Genomic DNA, 11819 nt, shown 5'->3' with positions numbered 1-11819 from the left:
TATTAATTACCAAAGTTTATAAAAGTAAATCGCTACGTACAGGATTCGAACCTGTGCGGGCATTGCCCATTGGATTTCGAGTCCAACGCCTTAACCACTCTGCCATCGCAGCTGCTATCGCACATCAAAATAAACATATGAGCGTTAGTGTATATTAATTACCAAAGTTTATAAAAGTACATCACTACGAACAGGATTCGAACCTGTGCGGGCATTGCCCATTGGATTTCGAGTCCAACGCCTTTACCACTCGGCCATGTCATCTGCTGTCGCACATCAAAGTAAACATTTGAGCGTTAGTGTATATTAATTACCAAAGTTTATAAAAGTAAATCGCTACGAACAGGATTCGAACCTGTGCGGGCATTGCTCATTGGATTTCGAGACCAACGCCTTAACCACTCGGCCATCGCAGCTTCTGTCGCACATCAAAATAAACATTTGAGCGTTAGTGTATATTAATTACCAAAGTTTATAAAAGTAAATCGCTACGAACAGGAGTCGAACCTGTGCGGGCATTGCCCATTGGATTTCGAGTCCAACTCCTTAACCACTCGGCCATCGCAGCTGCTTTCGCACATCAAAGTAAACATTTGAGATTTAGTGTATATTAATTACCAAAGTTTATAAAAGTAAATCGCTACGAACAGGATTCGAACCTGTACGGGCATTGCCCATTGGATTTCGAGTCCAACGCCCTAACCACTCGACCATCGCAGCTGCTGTCGCACATCAAAATAAACATTTGAGCGTTAGTATATATTAATTACCAAAGTTTATACAAGTAAATCGCTACGAACAAGATTCGAACCTGTGCGGGCATTGCCATCGGATTTCGAGTCCAACGCCTTAACCACTCGGCCATCGCAGCTGCTGTCGCACAACAAAATAAACATTTGAGCGTTAGTGTATATTAATTACGAAAGTTTATAAAAGTAAATCGCTACGAACAGCATTCCAACCTGTGCGGGCATTGCCCATTGGATTTCGAGTCCAACGCCTTAACCACTCGGCCATCGCAGCTGCTGTCGCGCATCAAAGTAAACATTTGAGCGTTAATGTATATTAATTACCAAAGTTTATAAAAGTAAATCGCTACGAACAGGATTCGCACCTGTGCGGGCATTGCCCATTGGATTTCGAGTCCAACGCCTTAACCACTCGGCCACCGCAGCTGCTGTCGCACATCAAAATAAACATTTGAGCGTTAGTGTATATTAATTATCAAAGTTTATAAAAGTAAATCGCTACGTACAGGATTCGAACCTGTGCTGGCATTGCCCATTGGATTTCGAGTCCAACGCCTTAACAACTCGGCCATCGCAGCTGCTGTCGCACATCAAAATATACATTTGAGCGTTAGTGTATATTAATTACCAAAGTTTATAAAAGTAATTCGCTACGAACAGGATTCGAACCTGTGCGGGCATTGCCCATTGGATTTCGAGTCCAACGCCTTAATCACTCGGCCATCGCAGCTGCTGTCGCACATCAAAATAAACATTTGAGCGTTAGTGTATATTAATTACCAAAGTTTATAAAAGTAAATCGCTACGAACAGGATTCGAACCTGTTCGGGCATTGCCCATTGGATTTTAAGTCCAACGCCTTAACCACTCGGCCATCGCAGCTGCTGTCGCACATCAACATAAACTTTTGAGCGTTAGTGTATTTATTTACCAAAGTTTATAAAAGTAAATCGCTACGAACAGGATTCGAACCTGTGCGGGCATTGCCCATTGGATTTCGAGTCCAACGCCTTAACCACTCGGCCATCGCAGCTGCTGTCGCACATCAAAATAAACATTTTACCTCTAGTGTATATTAAATACCAAAGTTTATGAATGTAAATCACTACGAACAGGATTCGAACCTGTGCGGGCATTGCCCATTGGATTTCGAGTCCAACGCCTTAACCACTCGGCCATCGCAGCTGCTGTCGCACATCAAAATAAACATTTGAGCGTTAGTGTATATTAATTACCAAAGTTTATAAAAGTAAATCGCTACGAACAGGATTCGAACCTGTACGGGCATTGCCCATTGGATTTCGAGTCCAACGCCTTAACCACTTGGCCATCGCAGCTGCCGTCGCGCATCAAAGTAAACATTTGAGCGTTAGTGTATATTAATTATCAAAGTTTATAAAAGTAAATCGCTACGAACAGGATTCGAACCTTTGCGGGTATTGCCCATTGGATTTCGAGTCCAACGCCTTAACCACTCGGCCATCGCAGCTGCTGTCGCACATCAAAATAAACTTCTGAGCGTTAGTGTATTTTAATTACCAAAGTTTATAAAAGTAAATCGCTACGAACAGGATTCGAACCTGTGCGGGCATTGCCCATTGGATTTCGAGTCCAACGCCTTAACCACTCGGCCATCGCAGCTGCTCTCGCACATCAAAATAAACATTTGAGCTTTAGTGTATATTAATTACCAAAGTTTATAAAAGTAAATCGCTACGAACAGGATTCGAACCTGTGCGGGCATTGCTCATTGGATTTTGAGCCCAACGCCTTAACCACTCGGCCATCGCAGCTGCTGTCGCACATCAAAGTAAACATTTGAGCGTTAGTGTATATTAATTACCAAAGTTTATAAAATTAAATCGCTACGAACAGGATTCGAACCTGTGCGGGCATTGCCCATTGGATTTCGAATCGAACGCCTTAACCACTCGGCCATCGCAGCTGCTGTCGCACATCAAAATAAACATTTGAGCGTTAGTGTATATTAATTACCAAAGTTTATAAAAGTAAATGGCTACGAACAGCATTCGAACCTGTGCGGGCATTGCCCATTGGATTTCGACTCTAACGCCTTAACCACTCGGCCATCGCAGCTGCTGTCGCACATCAAAATAACCATTAGAGCATTTGTGTATATTAATTACCAAAGTTTATAAAAGTTAATCGCTACGAACAGGATTCGAACCTGTGCGGGCATTGCCCATTGGATTTCGAGTCCAACGCCTTAACCACTCGGCCACCGCAGCTGCTATCGCACATCAAAATAAACATTTGAGCGTTAGTGTATATTAATTATCAAAGTTTATAGCATAAATCGCTACGTACACGATTCGAACCTGTGCGGGCATTGCCCATTGGATTTCGAGTCCAACGCCTTAACCACTCGGCCATCGCAGCTTGTGTCGCACATCAAAATAAACTTTTGAGCGTTAGTGTATTTTAATTACCAAAGTTTATAAAAGTAAATCGCTACGAACAGGATTCGAACCTGTGCGGATATTGCCCATTGGAATTCGAGTCCAACGCCTTAACCACTCGGCCATCGCAGCTGCTGTCGCACATCAAAATAAACATTTGAGCTTTAGTGTATATTATTTACCAAAATTTATAAAAGTAAATCGCTACGAACAGGATTCGCACCTGTGCGGGCATTGCCCATTGGATTTCGAGTCCAACGCCTTAACCACTCGGCCATCGCAGCTGCTGTCGCACATAAAAAAAAAAAAAAAATTTGACCGTAAGTGTATATTAATTACCAAAGTTTATAAAAGTAAATCGCTACGAAATGGATTCGAACCTGTGCGGGCATTGCCCATTGGATTTCGTGTCCAACGCCTTAACCACTCGGCCATCGCAGCTGCTGTCGAACATCAAAATAAACATTTGAGCATTAGTGTATATTAATTACCAAAGTTTATAAAAGTAAATCGCTACGCACAGGATTCGAACCTGTGCGGGCATTGCCCATTGGATTTCGAGTCCAACGCCTTAACCACTCGGCCATCGCAGCTGCTGTCGCACATCAAAGTAAACATTTGAGCGTTAGTGTATATTAATTACCAAAGTTTATAAAATTAAATCGCTACGAACAGGATTCGAACCTGTGCGGGCATTGCCCATTGGATTTTGAGTCCAACGCCTTAACCACTCGGCCATCGCAGCTGCTGTCGCACATCAAAATAAACATTTGAGCGTTAGTGTATATTAATTACCAAAGTTTATAAATGTAAATCGCTACGAACAGGATTCGAACCTGTGCGGGCATTGCCCATTGGATTTCGAGTCCAACGCCTTAACCACTCGGCCATCGCAGCTGCTGTCGAACATCAAAATAAACATTTGAGCATTAGTGTATATTAATTACCAAAGTTTATAAAAGTAAATCGCTACGAACAGGATTCGAACCTGTGCGGGCATTGCCCATTGGATTTCGAGTCCAACGCCTTAACCACTCGGCCATCGCAGCTGCTGTCGCACATCAAAGTAAACATTTGAGCGTTAGTGTATATTAATTACCAAAGTTTATAAAATTAAATCGCTACGAACAGGATTTTAACCTGTGCGGGCATTACCCATTGGATTTGTAGTCCAACGCCTTAACCACTCGGCCATCGCAGCTGCTGTCGCACATCAAAATAAATATTTGAGCGTTAGTGTATATTAATTACCAAAGTTTATAAAAGTAAATCGCTACGAACAGGATTCGAACCTGTGCGGGCATTGCCCATTGGATTTCGAGTCCAACGCCTTAACCACTCGGCCATCGCAGCTGCTGTCACACATCAAAATTAACATTTAAGCGTTAGTGTATATTAATCACCAAAGTGTATAAAAGTAAATCGCTACGAACAGGATTCGAACCTGTGCGGGCATTGCCCATTGGATTTCGAGTCCAACGCCTTAACCACTCGGCCATCGCAGCTGCTGTCGCACATACAAAAAAAAAATTTGACCGTAAGTGTATATTAATTACCAAAGTTTATAAAAGTAAATCGCAACGATATGGATTCGAACCTGTGCGGACATTGCCCATTGGATTTCGTGTCCAACGCCTTAACCACTCGGCCATCGCAGCTGCTGTCGAACATCAAAATAAACATTTGAGCATTAGTGTATATTAATTACCAAAGTTTATAAAAGTAAATCGCTACGCACAGGATTCGAACCTGTGCGGGCATTGCCCATTGGATTTCGAGTCCAACGCCTTAACCACTCGGCCATCGCAGCTGCTGTCGCACATCAAAGTAAACATTTGAGCGTTAGTGTATATTAATTACCAAAGTTTATAAAATTAAATCGCTACGAACAGGATTCGAACCTGTGCGGGCATTGCCCATTGGATTTTGAGTCCAACGCCTTAACCACTCGGCCATCGCAGCTGCTGTCGCACATCAAAATAAACATTTGAGCGTTAGTGTATATTAATTACCAAAGTTTATAAATGTAAATCGCTACGAACAGGATTCGAACCTGTGCGGGCATTGCCCATTGGATTTCGAGTCCAACGCCTTAACCACTCGGCCATCGCAGCTGCTGTCGAACATCAAAGTAAACATTTGACCATTAGTGTATATTAATTACCAAAGTTTATAAAAGTAAATCGCTACGAACAGGATTCGAACCTGTGCGGGCATTGCCCATTGGATTTCGAGTCCAACGCCTTAACCACTCGGCCAGCGCAGCTGCTGTCGCACATCAAAGTAAACATTTGAGCGTTAGTGTATATTAATTACCAAAGTTTATAAAATTAAATCGCTACGAACAGGATTTTGACCTGTGCGGGCATTACCCATTGGATTTGTAGTCCAACGCCTTAACCACTCGGCCATCGCAGCTGCTGTCGCACATCAAAATAAACATTTGAGCGTTAGTGTATATTAATTACCAAAGTTTATAAAAGTAAATCGCTACGAACAGGATTCGAACCTGTGCGGGCATTGCCCATTGGATTTCGAGTCCAACGCCTTAACCACTCGGCCATCGCAGCTGCTGTCACACATCAAAATAAACATTTAAGCGTTAGTGTATATTAATCACCAAAGTGTATAAAAGTAAATCGCTACGAACAGGATTCGAACCTGTGCGGGCATTGCCCATTGGATTTCGAGTCCAACGCCTTAACCACTCGGCCATCGCAGCTGCTGTCGCACATACAAAAAAAAAATTTGACCGTAAGTGTATATTAATTACCAAAGTTTATAAAAGTAAATCGCTACGAAATGGATTCGAACCTGTGCGGGCATTGCCCATTGGATTTCGTGTCCAACGCCTTAACCACTCGGCCATCGCAGCTGCTGTCGAACATCAAAATAAACATTTGAGCATTAGTGTATATTAATTACCAAAGTTTATAAAAGTAAATCGCTACGAACAGGATTCGAACCTGTGCGGGCATTGCCCATTGGATTTCGAGTCCAACGCCTTAACCACTCGGCCATCGCAGCTGCTGTCGCACATCAAAATAAACATTTGAGCGTTAGTGTATATTAATTACCAAAGTTTATAAAATTAAATCGCTACGAACAGGATTCGAACCTGTGCGGGCATTGCCCATTGGATTTCGAGTCCAACGCCTTAACCACTCGGCCATCGCAGCTGCTGTCGCACATCAAAAACATTTGAGCGTTAGTGTATATTAATTACCAAAGTTTATAAAAGTAAATCGCTACGAACAGGATTCGATCCTGTGCGGGCATTGCCCATTGGATTTCGAGTCCAACGCCATAACCACTCGGCCATCGCAGCTGCTGTCACACATCAAAATAAACAGTTGAGCGTTAGTGTATATTAATCACCAAAGTGTATAAAAGTAAATCGCTACGAACAGGATTCGAACCTGTGCGGGCATTGCCCATTGGATTTCGAGTCCAACGCCTTAACCACTCGGCCATCGCAGCTGCTGTCGCACATCAAAATAAACATTTGAGCGTTAGTGTATATTAATTACCAAAGTTTATAAAAGTAAATCGCTACGAACAGCATTCGAACCTGTGCGGGCATTGCCCATTGGATTTCGAGTCCAACGCCTTAACCACTCGGCCATCGCAGCTGCTGTCGCGCATCAAAGTAAACATTTGAGCGTTAGCGTATATTAATTACTAAAGTTTATAAAAGTAAATCGCTACGAACAGGATTCGAACCTGTGCGGGCATTGCCCATTGGATTTCGAGTCCAACGCCTTAACCACTCGGCAACCGCAGCTGCTGTCGCACATCAAAATAAACATTTGAGCGTTAGTGTATATTAATTATCAAAGTTTATGAAAGTAAATCGCTACGTACAGGATTCGAACCTGTGCGGGCATTGCCCATTGGATTTCGAGTCCAACGCCTTAACCACTCGGCCATCGCAGCTGCTGTCGCACATCAAAATAAACTTTTGAGCGTTAGTGTATTTTAATTACCAAAGTTTATAAAAGTAAAACGCTACGAACAGGATTCGAACCTGTGCGGGCATTGCCCATTGGATTTCGAGTCCAACACCTTCACCACTCGGCCATCGCAGCTGCTGTCGCACATCAAAATAAACATTTGAGCTTTAGTGTATATTAATTACCAAAGTTTATAAAAGTAAATCGCTACGAACAGGATTCGAACCTGTGCGGGCATTGCCCATTGGATTTCGAGTCCAACGCTTTAACCACTCGGCCATCGCAGCTGCTGTCAAACATAAAAATAAACATTTGAGCGTTAGTGTATATTAATCACCAAAGTCTATAAAAGTAAATCGCTACGAACAGGATTCGAACCGGTGCGGGCATTGCCCATTGGATTTCGAGTCCAACGCCTTAACCACCCGGCCTTCGCAGCTGCTGTCGCACATCAAAATAAAGATTTGAGCGTTACTGTATATTAATTACCTAATTTTATTAAACTAAATCGCTACGAACGGGATTCGAACCTGTGCAAGCATTGCCCATTGGATTTCGAGTCCAACGCCTTAACCACTCGGCCATCGCAGCTGCTGTCGCACATCAAAATAAACATTTGAGCGTTAGTGTATATTAAATACCAAAGTTTATAAAAGTAAATCGCTACGAACAGGAATGGAATCTGTGCGGGCATTGCCCATTGGATTTCGAGTCCAAAGCCTTAACCTCTCGGCCATCGTAGCTACTGCCGCATTCCTAAATAAACATGAGAGAATTAGTGTATATTAATTGGCAAAGTTTATAAAAGTAAATCGCTACGTACAGGATTCGAAGCGTTTCGGGCATTGCCCATTGGATTTCGAGTCCAACGCCTTAACCACTCGGCCATCGCAGCTACTGTCGCATATCAAAATAAACATGGTAGGATTCGTGTATATTAATTACCAAAGTTTATAAAACTAAATCGCTACGAACAGGATTCGAACCTGTGTGGGTATTGCCCATTGGATTTCGAGTCCAACGCCTTAACCACTCGGCCATCGCAGCTGCTGTCGCACATCAAAATAAACATTTGAGCAGTAGTGTATATTAATTACCAAAGCTTATAAAAGTACATCGCTACGAACAGGATTCAAACCTGTGCGGGCATTGCCCATTGGTCTTCGGGTCCAACGCCTTAACCACTCGGCCATCGCAGCTGCTCTCGCACATCAAAATAAACATTTGAGCGTTAGTGTATATTAATTACCAAAGCTTATAAAAGTAAATTGCGACGAAGAGGATTCGAACCTGTTCGGGTATTGCCCATCGGATTTCGAGTCCAACGCCTAAACCACTGTGCCATCGTACCTACTGTTGCACATCAAAATAAACATGAGACGATTAGTGTATATTAATTGCCAAAATTTATAAAAGTAAATCGCTACGAACAGCATTCGAACCTGTGAGCGTATTCCCCATTGTACTTCGACTCCAACGCCTTAACCACTCGCCCATCGCAGCTGCTTTCGCATATCAAATTAAACATGAGATTATTAGTGTATATTAATTACCAAAGTTTATAAAAGTACACCGCTACGAACAGGATTGGAACCTGAGCGGGTATTGCCCATTGGATTTCGAGTCCAACGCCTTAACCACTCGGCCATCGCAGCTGCTGTCGCACATCAAAATAAATATTTGAGCGTTAGTGTATATTAATTACCAAAGTTTATAAAAGTAAATCGCTACGAACAGGATTCGAACCTGTGCGGGCATTGCCCATTGGATTTCGAGTCCAACGCCTTAACCACTCGGCCATCGCAGCTGCTGTCACACATCAAAATTAACATTTAAGCGTTAGTGTATATTAATCACCAAAGTGTATAAAAGTAAATCGCTACGAACAGGATTCGAACCTGTGCGGGCATTGCCCATTGGATTTCGAGTCCAACGCCTTAACCACTCGGCCATCGCAGCTGCTGTCGCACATACAAAAAAAAAATTTGACCGTAAGTGTATATTAATTACCAAAGTTTATAAAAGTAAATCGCAACGATATGGATTCGAACCTGTGCGGACATTGCCCATTGGATTTCGTGTCCAACGCCTTAACCACTCGGCCATCGCAGCTGCTGTCGAACATCAAAATAAACATTTGAGCATTAGTGTATATTAATTACCAAAGTTTATAAAAGTAAATCGCTACGCACAGGATTCGACCCTGTGCGGGCATTGCCCATTGGATTTCGAGTCCAACGCCTTAACCACTCGGCCATCGCAGCTGCTGTCGCACATCAAAGTAAACATTTGAGCGTTAGTGTATATTAATTACCAAAGTTTATAAAATTAAATCGCTACGAACAGGATTCGAACCTGTGCGGGCATTGCCCATTGGATTTTGAGTCCAACGCCTTAACCACTCGGCCATCGCAGCTGCTGTCGCACATCAAAATAAACATTTGAGCGTTAGTGTATATTAATTACCAAAGTTTATAAATGTAAATCGCTACGAACAGGATTCGAACCTGTGCGGGCATTGCCCATTGGATTTCGAGTCCAACGCCTTAACCACTCGGCCATCGCAGCTGCTGTCGAACATCAAAGTAAACATTTGACCATTAGTGTATATTAATTACCAAAGTTTATAAAAGTAAATCGCTACGAACAGGATTCGAACCTGTGCGGGCATTGCCCATTGGATTTCGAGTCCAACGCCTTAACCACTCGGCCAGCGCAGCTGCTGTCGCACATCAAAGTAAACATTTGAGCGTTAGTGTATATTAATTACCAAAGTTTATAAAATTAAATCGCTACGAACAGGATTTTAACCTGTGCGGGCATTACCCATTGGATTTGTAGTCCAACGCCTTAACCACTCGGCCATCGCAGCTGCTGTCGCACATCAAAATAAACATTTGAGCGTTAGTGTATATTAATTACCAAAGTTTATAAAAGTAAATCGCTACGAACAGGATTCGAACCTGTGCGGGCATTGCCCATTGGATTTCGAGTCCAACGCCTTAACCACTCGGCCATCGCAGCTGCTGTCACACATCAAAATAAACATTTAAGCGTTAGTGTATATTAATCACCAAAGTGTATAAAAGTAAATCGCTACGAACAGGATTCGAACCTGTGCGGGCATTGCCCATTGGATTTCGAGTCCAACGCCTTAACCACTCGGCCATCGCAGCTGCTGTCGCACATACAAAAAAAAAATTTGACCGTAAGTGTATATTAATTACCAAAGTTTATAAAAGTAAATCGCTACGAAATGGATTCGAACCTGTGCGGGCATTGCCCATTGGATTTCGTGTCCAACGCCTTAACCACTCGGCCATCGCAGCTGCTGTCGAACATCAAAATAAACATTTGAGCATTAGTGTATATTAATTACCAAAGTTTATAAAAGTAAATCGCTACGAACAGGATTCGAACCTGTGCGGGCATTGCCCATTGGATTTCGAGTCCAACGCCTTAACCACTCGGCCATCGCAGCTGCTGTCGCACATCAAAATAAACATTTGAGCGTTAGTGTATATTAATTACCAAAGTTTATAAAATTAAATCGCTACGAACAGGATTCGAACCTGTGCGGGCATTGCCCATTGGATTTCGAGTCCAACGCCTTAACCACTCGGCCATCGCAGCTGCTGTCGCACATCAAAAACATTTGAGCGTTAGTGTATATTAATTACCAAAGTTTATAAAAGTAAATCGCTACGAACAGGATTCGATCCTGTGCGGGCATTGCCCATTGGATTTCGAGTCCAACGCCATAACCACTCGGCCATCGCAGCTGCTCTCACACATCAAAATAAACAGTTGAGCGTTAGTGTATATTAATCACCAAAGTGTATAAAAGTAAATCGCTACGAACAGGATTCGAACCTGTGCGGGCATTGCCCATTGGATTTCGAGTCCAACGCCTTAACCACTCGGCCATCGCAGCTGCTGTCGCACATCAAAATAAACATTTGAGCGTTAGTGTATATTAATTACCAAAGTTTATAAAAGTAAATCGCTACGAACAGCATTCGAACCTGTGCGGGCATTGCCCATTGGATTTCGAGTCCAACGCCTTAACCACTCGGCCATTGCAGCTGCTGTCGCGCATCAAAGTAAACATTTGAGCGTTAGCGTATATTAATTACCAAAGTTTATAAAAGTAAATCGCTACGAACAGGATTCGAACCTGTGCGGGCATTGCCCATTGGATTTCGAGTCCAACGCCTTAACCACTCGGCAACCGCAGCTGCTGTCGCACATCAAAATAAACATTTGAGCGTTAGTGTATATTAATTATCAAAGTTTATGAAAGTAAATCGCTACGTACAGGATTCGAACCTGTGCGGGCATTGCCCATTGGATTTCGAGTCCAACGCCTTAACCACTCGGCCATCGCAGCTGCTGTCGCACATCAAAATAAACTTTTGAGCGTTAGTGTATTTTAATTACCAAAGTTTATAAAAGTAAAACGCTACGAACAGGATTCGAACCTGTGCGGGCATTGCCCATTGGATTTCGAGTCCAACACCTTCACCACTCGGCCATCGCAGCTGCTGTCGCACATCAAAATAAACATTTGAGCTTTAGTGTATATTAATTACCAAAGTTTATAAAAGTAAATCGCTACGAACAGGATTCGAACCTGTGCGGGCATTGCCCATTGGATTTCGAGTCCAACGCTTTAACCACTCGGCCATCGCAGCTGC

General features: G+C 42.8%; 71 non-coding genes across 71 annotated transcripts; all 71 read right to left on the bottom strand.

Annotated features, from left to right (window-relative positions):
* Nucleotides 1-30: 30 nt before the first annotated feature.
* On the bottom strand, nucleotides 31-112 carry Trnas-cga (transfer RNA serine (anticodon CGA)). Its single transcript has one exon. It is a non-coding gene; the product is annotated as a tRNA-Ser (tRNA).
* A 222-nt stretch (nucleotides 113-334) lies between these two features.
* Nucleotides 335-416, bottom strand: Trnas-cga (transfer RNA serine (anticodon CGA)). The gene has a single exon. It is a non-coding gene; the product is annotated as a tRNA-Ser (tRNA).
* Nucleotides 417-486: 70 nt separating this feature from the next.
* Trnas-cga (transfer RNA serine (anticodon CGA)) lies at nucleotides 487-568 on the bottom strand. The gene has a single exon. It is a non-coding gene; the product is annotated as a tRNA-Ser (tRNA).
* Nucleotides 569-638: 70 nt separating this feature from the next.
* Trnas-cga (transfer RNA serine (anticodon CGA)) lies at nucleotides 639-720 on the bottom strand. The gene has a single exon. It is a non-coding gene; the product is annotated as a tRNA-Ser (tRNA).
* A 70-nt stretch (nucleotides 721-790) lies between these two features.
* Nucleotides 791-871, bottom strand: Trnas-cga (transfer RNA serine (anticodon CGA)). The gene has a single exon. It is a non-coding gene; the product is annotated as a tRNA-Ser (tRNA).
* A 70-nt stretch (nucleotides 872-941) lies between these two features.
* Trnas-cga (transfer RNA serine (anticodon CGA)) lies at nucleotides 942-1023 on the bottom strand. Its single transcript has one exon. It is a non-coding gene; the product is annotated as a tRNA-Ser (tRNA).
* A 70-nt stretch (nucleotides 1024-1093) lies between these two features.
* Nucleotides 1094-1175, bottom strand: Trnas-cga (transfer RNA serine (anticodon CGA)). Its single transcript has one exon. It is a non-coding gene; the product is annotated as a tRNA-Ser (tRNA).
* Nucleotides 1176-1245: 70 nt separating this feature from the next.
* On the bottom strand, nucleotides 1246-1327 carry Trnas-cga (transfer RNA serine (anticodon CGA)). Its single transcript has one exon. It is a non-coding gene; the product is annotated as a tRNA-Ser (tRNA).
* A 70-nt stretch (nucleotides 1328-1397) lies between these two features.
* On the bottom strand, nucleotides 1398-1479 carry Trnas-cga (transfer RNA serine (anticodon CGA)). Its single transcript has one exon. It is a non-coding gene; the product is annotated as a tRNA-Ser (tRNA).
* Nucleotides 1480-1549: 70 nt separating this feature from the next.
* On the bottom strand, nucleotides 1550-1631 carry Trnal-uaa (transfer RNA leucine (anticodon UAA)). Its single transcript has one exon. It is a non-coding gene; the product is annotated as a tRNA-Leu (tRNA).
* Nucleotides 1632-1700: 69 nt separating this feature from the next.
* Trnas-cga (transfer RNA serine (anticodon CGA)) lies at nucleotides 1701-1782 on the bottom strand. The gene has a single exon. It is a non-coding gene; the product is annotated as a tRNA-Ser (tRNA).
* Nucleotides 1783-1852: 70 nt separating this feature from the next.
* Trnas-cga (transfer RNA serine (anticodon CGA)) lies at nucleotides 1853-1934 on the bottom strand. Its single transcript has one exon. It is a non-coding gene; the product is annotated as a tRNA-Ser (tRNA).
* A 70-nt stretch (nucleotides 1935-2004) lies between these two features.
* Nucleotides 2005-2086, bottom strand: Trnas-cga (transfer RNA serine (anticodon CGA)). The gene has a single exon. It is a non-coding gene; the product is annotated as a tRNA-Ser (tRNA).
* A 70-nt stretch (nucleotides 2087-2156) lies between these two features.
* On the bottom strand, nucleotides 2157-2238 carry Trnas-cga (transfer RNA serine (anticodon CGA)). The gene has a single exon. It is a non-coding gene; the product is annotated as a tRNA-Ser (tRNA).
* A 70-nt stretch (nucleotides 2239-2308) lies between these two features.
* On the bottom strand, nucleotides 2309-2390 carry Trnas-cga (transfer RNA serine (anticodon CGA)). Its single transcript has one exon. It is a non-coding gene; the product is annotated as a tRNA-Ser (tRNA).
* A 70-nt stretch (nucleotides 2391-2460) lies between these two features.
* On the bottom strand, nucleotides 2461-2542 carry Trnal-caa (transfer RNA leucine (anticodon CAA)). The gene has a single exon. It is a non-coding gene; the product is annotated as a tRNA-Leu (tRNA).
* A 70-nt stretch (nucleotides 2543-2612) lies between these two features.
* Nucleotides 2613-2694, bottom strand: Trnas-cga (transfer RNA serine (anticodon CGA)). Its single transcript has one exon. It is a non-coding gene; the product is annotated as a tRNA-Ser (tRNA).
* A 70-nt stretch (nucleotides 2695-2764) lies between these two features.
* Trnas-cga (transfer RNA serine (anticodon CGA)) lies at nucleotides 2765-2846 on the bottom strand. The gene has a single exon. It is a non-coding gene; the product is annotated as a tRNA-Ser (tRNA).
* A 70-nt stretch (nucleotides 2847-2916) lies between these two features.
* On the bottom strand, nucleotides 2917-2998 carry Trnas-cga (transfer RNA serine (anticodon CGA)). Its single transcript has one exon. It is a non-coding gene; the product is annotated as a tRNA-Ser (tRNA).
* A 69-nt stretch (nucleotides 2999-3067) lies between these two features.
* On the bottom strand, nucleotides 3068-3149 carry Trnas-cga (transfer RNA serine (anticodon CGA)). The gene has a single exon. It is a non-coding gene; the product is annotated as a tRNA-Ser (tRNA).
* A 70-nt stretch (nucleotides 3150-3219) lies between these two features.
* Trnas-cga (transfer RNA serine (anticodon CGA)) lies at nucleotides 3220-3301 on the bottom strand. Its single transcript has one exon. It is a non-coding gene; the product is annotated as a tRNA-Ser (tRNA).
* A 70-nt stretch (nucleotides 3302-3371) lies between these two features.
* Nucleotides 3372-3453, bottom strand: Trnas-cga (transfer RNA serine (anticodon CGA)). Its single transcript has one exon. It is a non-coding gene; the product is annotated as a tRNA-Ser (tRNA).
* Nucleotides 3454-3528: 75 nt separating this feature from the next.
* Nucleotides 3529-3610, bottom strand: Trnas-cga (transfer RNA serine (anticodon CGA)). The gene has a single exon. It is a non-coding gene; the product is annotated as a tRNA-Ser (tRNA).
* A 70-nt stretch (nucleotides 3611-3680) lies between these two features.
* Trnas-cga (transfer RNA serine (anticodon CGA)) lies at nucleotides 3681-3762 on the bottom strand. Its single transcript has one exon. It is a non-coding gene; the product is annotated as a tRNA-Ser (tRNA).
* Nucleotides 3763-3832: 70 nt separating this feature from the next.
* Trnal-caa (transfer RNA leucine (anticodon CAA)) lies at nucleotides 3833-3914 on the bottom strand. Its single transcript has one exon. It is a non-coding gene; the product is annotated as a tRNA-Leu (tRNA).
* Nucleotides 3915-3984: 70 nt separating this feature from the next.
* On the bottom strand, nucleotides 3985-4066 carry Trnas-cga (transfer RNA serine (anticodon CGA)). The gene has a single exon. It is a non-coding gene; the product is annotated as a tRNA-Ser (tRNA).
* A 70-nt stretch (nucleotides 4067-4136) lies between these two features.
* Trnas-cga (transfer RNA serine (anticodon CGA)) lies at nucleotides 4137-4218 on the bottom strand. Its single transcript has one exon. It is a non-coding gene; the product is annotated as a tRNA-Ser (tRNA).
* Nucleotides 4219-4288: 70 nt separating this feature from the next.
* On the bottom strand, nucleotides 4289-4370 carry Trnac-aca (transfer RNA cysteine (anticodon ACA)). Its single transcript has one exon. It is a non-coding gene; the product is annotated as a tRNA-Cys (tRNA).
* A 70-nt stretch (nucleotides 4371-4440) lies between these two features.
* Nucleotides 4441-4522, bottom strand: Trnas-cga (transfer RNA serine (anticodon CGA)). Its single transcript has one exon. It is a non-coding gene; the product is annotated as a tRNA-Ser (tRNA).
* Nucleotides 4523-4592: 70 nt separating this feature from the next.
* On the bottom strand, nucleotides 4593-4674 carry Trnas-cga (transfer RNA serine (anticodon CGA)). The gene has a single exon. It is a non-coding gene; the product is annotated as a tRNA-Ser (tRNA).
* A 223-nt stretch (nucleotides 4675-4897) lies between these two features.
* On the bottom strand, nucleotides 4898-4979 carry Trnas-cga (transfer RNA serine (anticodon CGA)). Its single transcript has one exon. It is a non-coding gene; the product is annotated as a tRNA-Ser (tRNA).
* A 70-nt stretch (nucleotides 4980-5049) lies between these two features.
* Nucleotides 5050-5131, bottom strand: Trnal-caa (transfer RNA leucine (anticodon CAA)). Its single transcript has one exon. It is a non-coding gene; the product is annotated as a tRNA-Leu (tRNA).
* Nucleotides 5132-5201: 70 nt separating this feature from the next.
* Trnas-cga (transfer RNA serine (anticodon CGA)) lies at nucleotides 5202-5283 on the bottom strand. The gene has a single exon. It is a non-coding gene; the product is annotated as a tRNA-Ser (tRNA).
* Nucleotides 5284-5353: 70 nt separating this feature from the next.
* Trnas-cga (transfer RNA serine (anticodon CGA)) lies at nucleotides 5354-5435 on the bottom strand. The gene has a single exon. It is a non-coding gene; the product is annotated as a tRNA-Ser (tRNA).
* A 70-nt stretch (nucleotides 5436-5505) lies between these two features.
* Nucleotides 5506-5587, bottom strand: Trnac-aca (transfer RNA cysteine (anticodon ACA)). The gene has a single exon. It is a non-coding gene; the product is annotated as a tRNA-Cys (tRNA).
* Nucleotides 5588-5657: 70 nt separating this feature from the next.
* On the bottom strand, nucleotides 5658-5739 carry Trnas-cga (transfer RNA serine (anticodon CGA)). The gene has a single exon. It is a non-coding gene; the product is annotated as a tRNA-Ser (tRNA).
* A 70-nt stretch (nucleotides 5740-5809) lies between these two features.
* On the bottom strand, nucleotides 5810-5891 carry Trnas-cga (transfer RNA serine (anticodon CGA)). Its single transcript has one exon. It is a non-coding gene; the product is annotated as a tRNA-Ser (tRNA).
* A 71-nt stretch (nucleotides 5892-5962) lies between these two features.
* Trnas-cga (transfer RNA serine (anticodon CGA)) lies at nucleotides 5963-6044 on the bottom strand. Its single transcript has one exon. It is a non-coding gene; the product is annotated as a tRNA-Ser (tRNA).
* Nucleotides 6045-6114: 70 nt separating this feature from the next.
* On the bottom strand, nucleotides 6115-6196 carry Trnas-cga (transfer RNA serine (anticodon CGA)). Its single transcript has one exon. It is a non-coding gene; the product is annotated as a tRNA-Ser (tRNA).
* A 70-nt stretch (nucleotides 6197-6266) lies between these two features.
* Nucleotides 6267-6348, bottom strand: Trnas-cga (transfer RNA serine (anticodon CGA)). Its single transcript has one exon. It is a non-coding gene; the product is annotated as a tRNA-Ser (tRNA).
* A 67-nt stretch (nucleotides 6349-6415) lies between these two features.
* Nucleotides 6416-6497, bottom strand: Trnas-cga (transfer RNA serine (anticodon CGA)). The gene has a single exon. It is a non-coding gene; the product is annotated as a tRNA-Ser (tRNA).
* A 70-nt stretch (nucleotides 6498-6567) lies between these two features.
* Nucleotides 6568-6649, bottom strand: Trnas-cga (transfer RNA serine (anticodon CGA)). Its single transcript has one exon. It is a non-coding gene; the product is annotated as a tRNA-Ser (tRNA).
* Nucleotides 6650-6719: 70 nt separating this feature from the next.
* Nucleotides 6720-6801, bottom strand: Trnas-cga (transfer RNA serine (anticodon CGA)). The gene has a single exon. It is a non-coding gene; the product is annotated as a tRNA-Ser (tRNA).
* Nucleotides 6802-6871: 70 nt separating this feature from the next.
* On the bottom strand, nucleotides 6872-6953 carry Trnas-cga (transfer RNA serine (anticodon CGA)). The gene has a single exon. It is a non-coding gene; the product is annotated as a tRNA-Ser (tRNA).
* A 70-nt stretch (nucleotides 6954-7023) lies between these two features.
* On the bottom strand, nucleotides 7024-7105 carry Trnas-cga (transfer RNA serine (anticodon CGA)). The gene has a single exon. It is a non-coding gene; the product is annotated as a tRNA-Ser (tRNA).
* Nucleotides 7106-7175: 70 nt separating this feature from the next.
* On the bottom strand, nucleotides 7176-7257 carry Trnas-cga (transfer RNA serine (anticodon CGA)). The gene has a single exon. It is a non-coding gene; the product is annotated as a tRNA-Ser (tRNA).
* A 70-nt stretch (nucleotides 7258-7327) lies between these two features.
* On the bottom strand, nucleotides 7328-7409 carry Trnas-cga (transfer RNA serine (anticodon CGA)). Its single transcript has one exon. It is a non-coding gene; the product is annotated as a tRNA-Ser (tRNA).
* A 70-nt stretch (nucleotides 7410-7479) lies between these two features.
* Nucleotides 7480-7561, bottom strand: Trnas-cga (transfer RNA serine (anticodon CGA)). The gene has a single exon. It is a non-coding gene; the product is annotated as a tRNA-Ser (tRNA).
* Nucleotides 7562-7631: 70 nt separating this feature from the next.
* Trnas-cga (transfer RNA serine (anticodon CGA)) lies at nucleotides 7632-7713 on the bottom strand. The gene has a single exon. It is a non-coding gene; the product is annotated as a tRNA-Ser (tRNA).
* A 70-nt stretch (nucleotides 7714-7783) lies between these two features.
* Trnas-cga (transfer RNA serine (anticodon CGA)) lies at nucleotides 7784-7865 on the bottom strand. Its single transcript has one exon. It is a non-coding gene; the product is annotated as a tRNA-Ser (tRNA).
* A 222-nt stretch (nucleotides 7866-8087) lies between these two features.
* Trnas-cga (transfer RNA serine (anticodon CGA)) lies at nucleotides 8088-8169 on the bottom strand. Its single transcript has one exon. It is a non-coding gene; the product is annotated as a tRNA-Ser (tRNA).
* A 526-nt stretch (nucleotides 8170-8695) lies between these two features.
* On the bottom strand, nucleotides 8696-8777 carry Trnas-cga (transfer RNA serine (anticodon CGA)). The gene has a single exon. It is a non-coding gene; the product is annotated as a tRNA-Ser (tRNA).
* Nucleotides 8778-8847: 70 nt separating this feature from the next.
* Nucleotides 8848-8929, bottom strand: Trnas-cga (transfer RNA serine (anticodon CGA)). Its single transcript has one exon. It is a non-coding gene; the product is annotated as a tRNA-Ser (tRNA).
* Nucleotides 8930-8999: 70 nt separating this feature from the next.
* Nucleotides 9000-9081, bottom strand: Trnas-cga (transfer RNA serine (anticodon CGA)). The gene has a single exon. It is a non-coding gene; the product is annotated as a tRNA-Ser (tRNA).
* Nucleotides 9082-9304: 223 nt separating this feature from the next.
* Trnas-cga (transfer RNA serine (anticodon CGA)) lies at nucleotides 9305-9386 on the bottom strand. The gene has a single exon. It is a non-coding gene; the product is annotated as a tRNA-Ser (tRNA).
* A 70-nt stretch (nucleotides 9387-9456) lies between these two features.
* Trnal-caa (transfer RNA leucine (anticodon CAA)) lies at nucleotides 9457-9538 on the bottom strand. Its single transcript has one exon. It is a non-coding gene; the product is annotated as a tRNA-Leu (tRNA).
* A 70-nt stretch (nucleotides 9539-9608) lies between these two features.
* Trnas-cga (transfer RNA serine (anticodon CGA)) lies at nucleotides 9609-9690 on the bottom strand. The gene has a single exon. It is a non-coding gene; the product is annotated as a tRNA-Ser (tRNA).
* Nucleotides 9691-9760: 70 nt separating this feature from the next.
* Trnas-cga (transfer RNA serine (anticodon CGA)) lies at nucleotides 9761-9842 on the bottom strand. The gene has a single exon. It is a non-coding gene; the product is annotated as a tRNA-Ser (tRNA).
* A 70-nt stretch (nucleotides 9843-9912) lies between these two features.
* Nucleotides 9913-9994, bottom strand: Trnac-aca (transfer RNA cysteine (anticodon ACA)). Its single transcript has one exon. It is a non-coding gene; the product is annotated as a tRNA-Cys (tRNA).
* Nucleotides 9995-10064: 70 nt separating this feature from the next.
* Trnas-cga (transfer RNA serine (anticodon CGA)) lies at nucleotides 10065-10146 on the bottom strand. Its single transcript has one exon. It is a non-coding gene; the product is annotated as a tRNA-Ser (tRNA).
* A 70-nt stretch (nucleotides 10147-10216) lies between these two features.
* Trnas-cga (transfer RNA serine (anticodon CGA)) lies at nucleotides 10217-10298 on the bottom strand. The gene has a single exon. It is a non-coding gene; the product is annotated as a tRNA-Ser (tRNA).
* A 71-nt stretch (nucleotides 10299-10369) lies between these two features.
* Nucleotides 10370-10451, bottom strand: Trnas-cga (transfer RNA serine (anticodon CGA)). Its single transcript has one exon. It is a non-coding gene; the product is annotated as a tRNA-Ser (tRNA).
* Nucleotides 10452-10521: 70 nt separating this feature from the next.
* On the bottom strand, nucleotides 10522-10603 carry Trnas-cga (transfer RNA serine (anticodon CGA)). Its single transcript has one exon. It is a non-coding gene; the product is annotated as a tRNA-Ser (tRNA).
* Nucleotides 10604-10673: 70 nt separating this feature from the next.
* Nucleotides 10674-10755, bottom strand: Trnas-cga (transfer RNA serine (anticodon CGA)). The gene has a single exon. It is a non-coding gene; the product is annotated as a tRNA-Ser (tRNA).
* A 67-nt stretch (nucleotides 10756-10822) lies between these two features.
* Nucleotides 10823-10904, bottom strand: Trnas-cga (transfer RNA serine (anticodon CGA)). Its single transcript has one exon. It is a non-coding gene; the product is annotated as a tRNA-Ser (tRNA).
* A 70-nt stretch (nucleotides 10905-10974) lies between these two features.
* On the bottom strand, nucleotides 10975-11056 carry Trnas-cga (transfer RNA serine (anticodon CGA)). Its single transcript has one exon. It is a non-coding gene; the product is annotated as a tRNA-Ser (tRNA).
* A 70-nt stretch (nucleotides 11057-11126) lies between these two features.
* Trnas-cga (transfer RNA serine (anticodon CGA)) lies at nucleotides 11127-11208 on the bottom strand. Its single transcript has one exon. It is a non-coding gene; the product is annotated as a tRNA-Ser (tRNA).
* A 70-nt stretch (nucleotides 11209-11278) lies between these two features.
* Trnas-cga (transfer RNA serine (anticodon CGA)) lies at nucleotides 11279-11360 on the bottom strand. Its single transcript has one exon. It is a non-coding gene; the product is annotated as a tRNA-Ser (tRNA).
* Nucleotides 11361-11430: 70 nt separating this feature from the next.
* Trnas-cga (transfer RNA serine (anticodon CGA)) lies at nucleotides 11431-11512 on the bottom strand. Its single transcript has one exon. It is a non-coding gene; the product is annotated as a tRNA-Ser (tRNA).
* A 70-nt stretch (nucleotides 11513-11582) lies between these two features.
* Trnas-cga (transfer RNA serine (anticodon CGA)) lies at nucleotides 11583-11664 on the bottom strand. Its single transcript has one exon. It is a non-coding gene; the product is annotated as a tRNA-Ser (tRNA).
* A 70-nt stretch (nucleotides 11665-11734) lies between these two features.
* Trnas-cga (transfer RNA serine (anticodon CGA)) lies at nucleotides 11735-11816 on the bottom strand. The gene has a single exon. It is a non-coding gene; the product is annotated as a tRNA-Ser (tRNA).
* Between the last annotated feature and the right edge of the window lie 3 nt (nucleotides 11817-11819).

This window comes from Euprymna scolopes, chromosome 15 (assembly GCF_053919585.1).
Source record: "Euprymna scolopes isolate OS-2025 chromosome 15, ASM5391958v1, whole genome shotgun sequence".
Taxonomy (NCBI): Eukaryota; Metazoa; Mollusca; class Cephalopoda; order Sepiida; family Sepiolidae; genus Euprymna; species Euprymna scolopes.
This window is presented reverse-complemented; position numbering and strand designations above follow the sequence as displayed.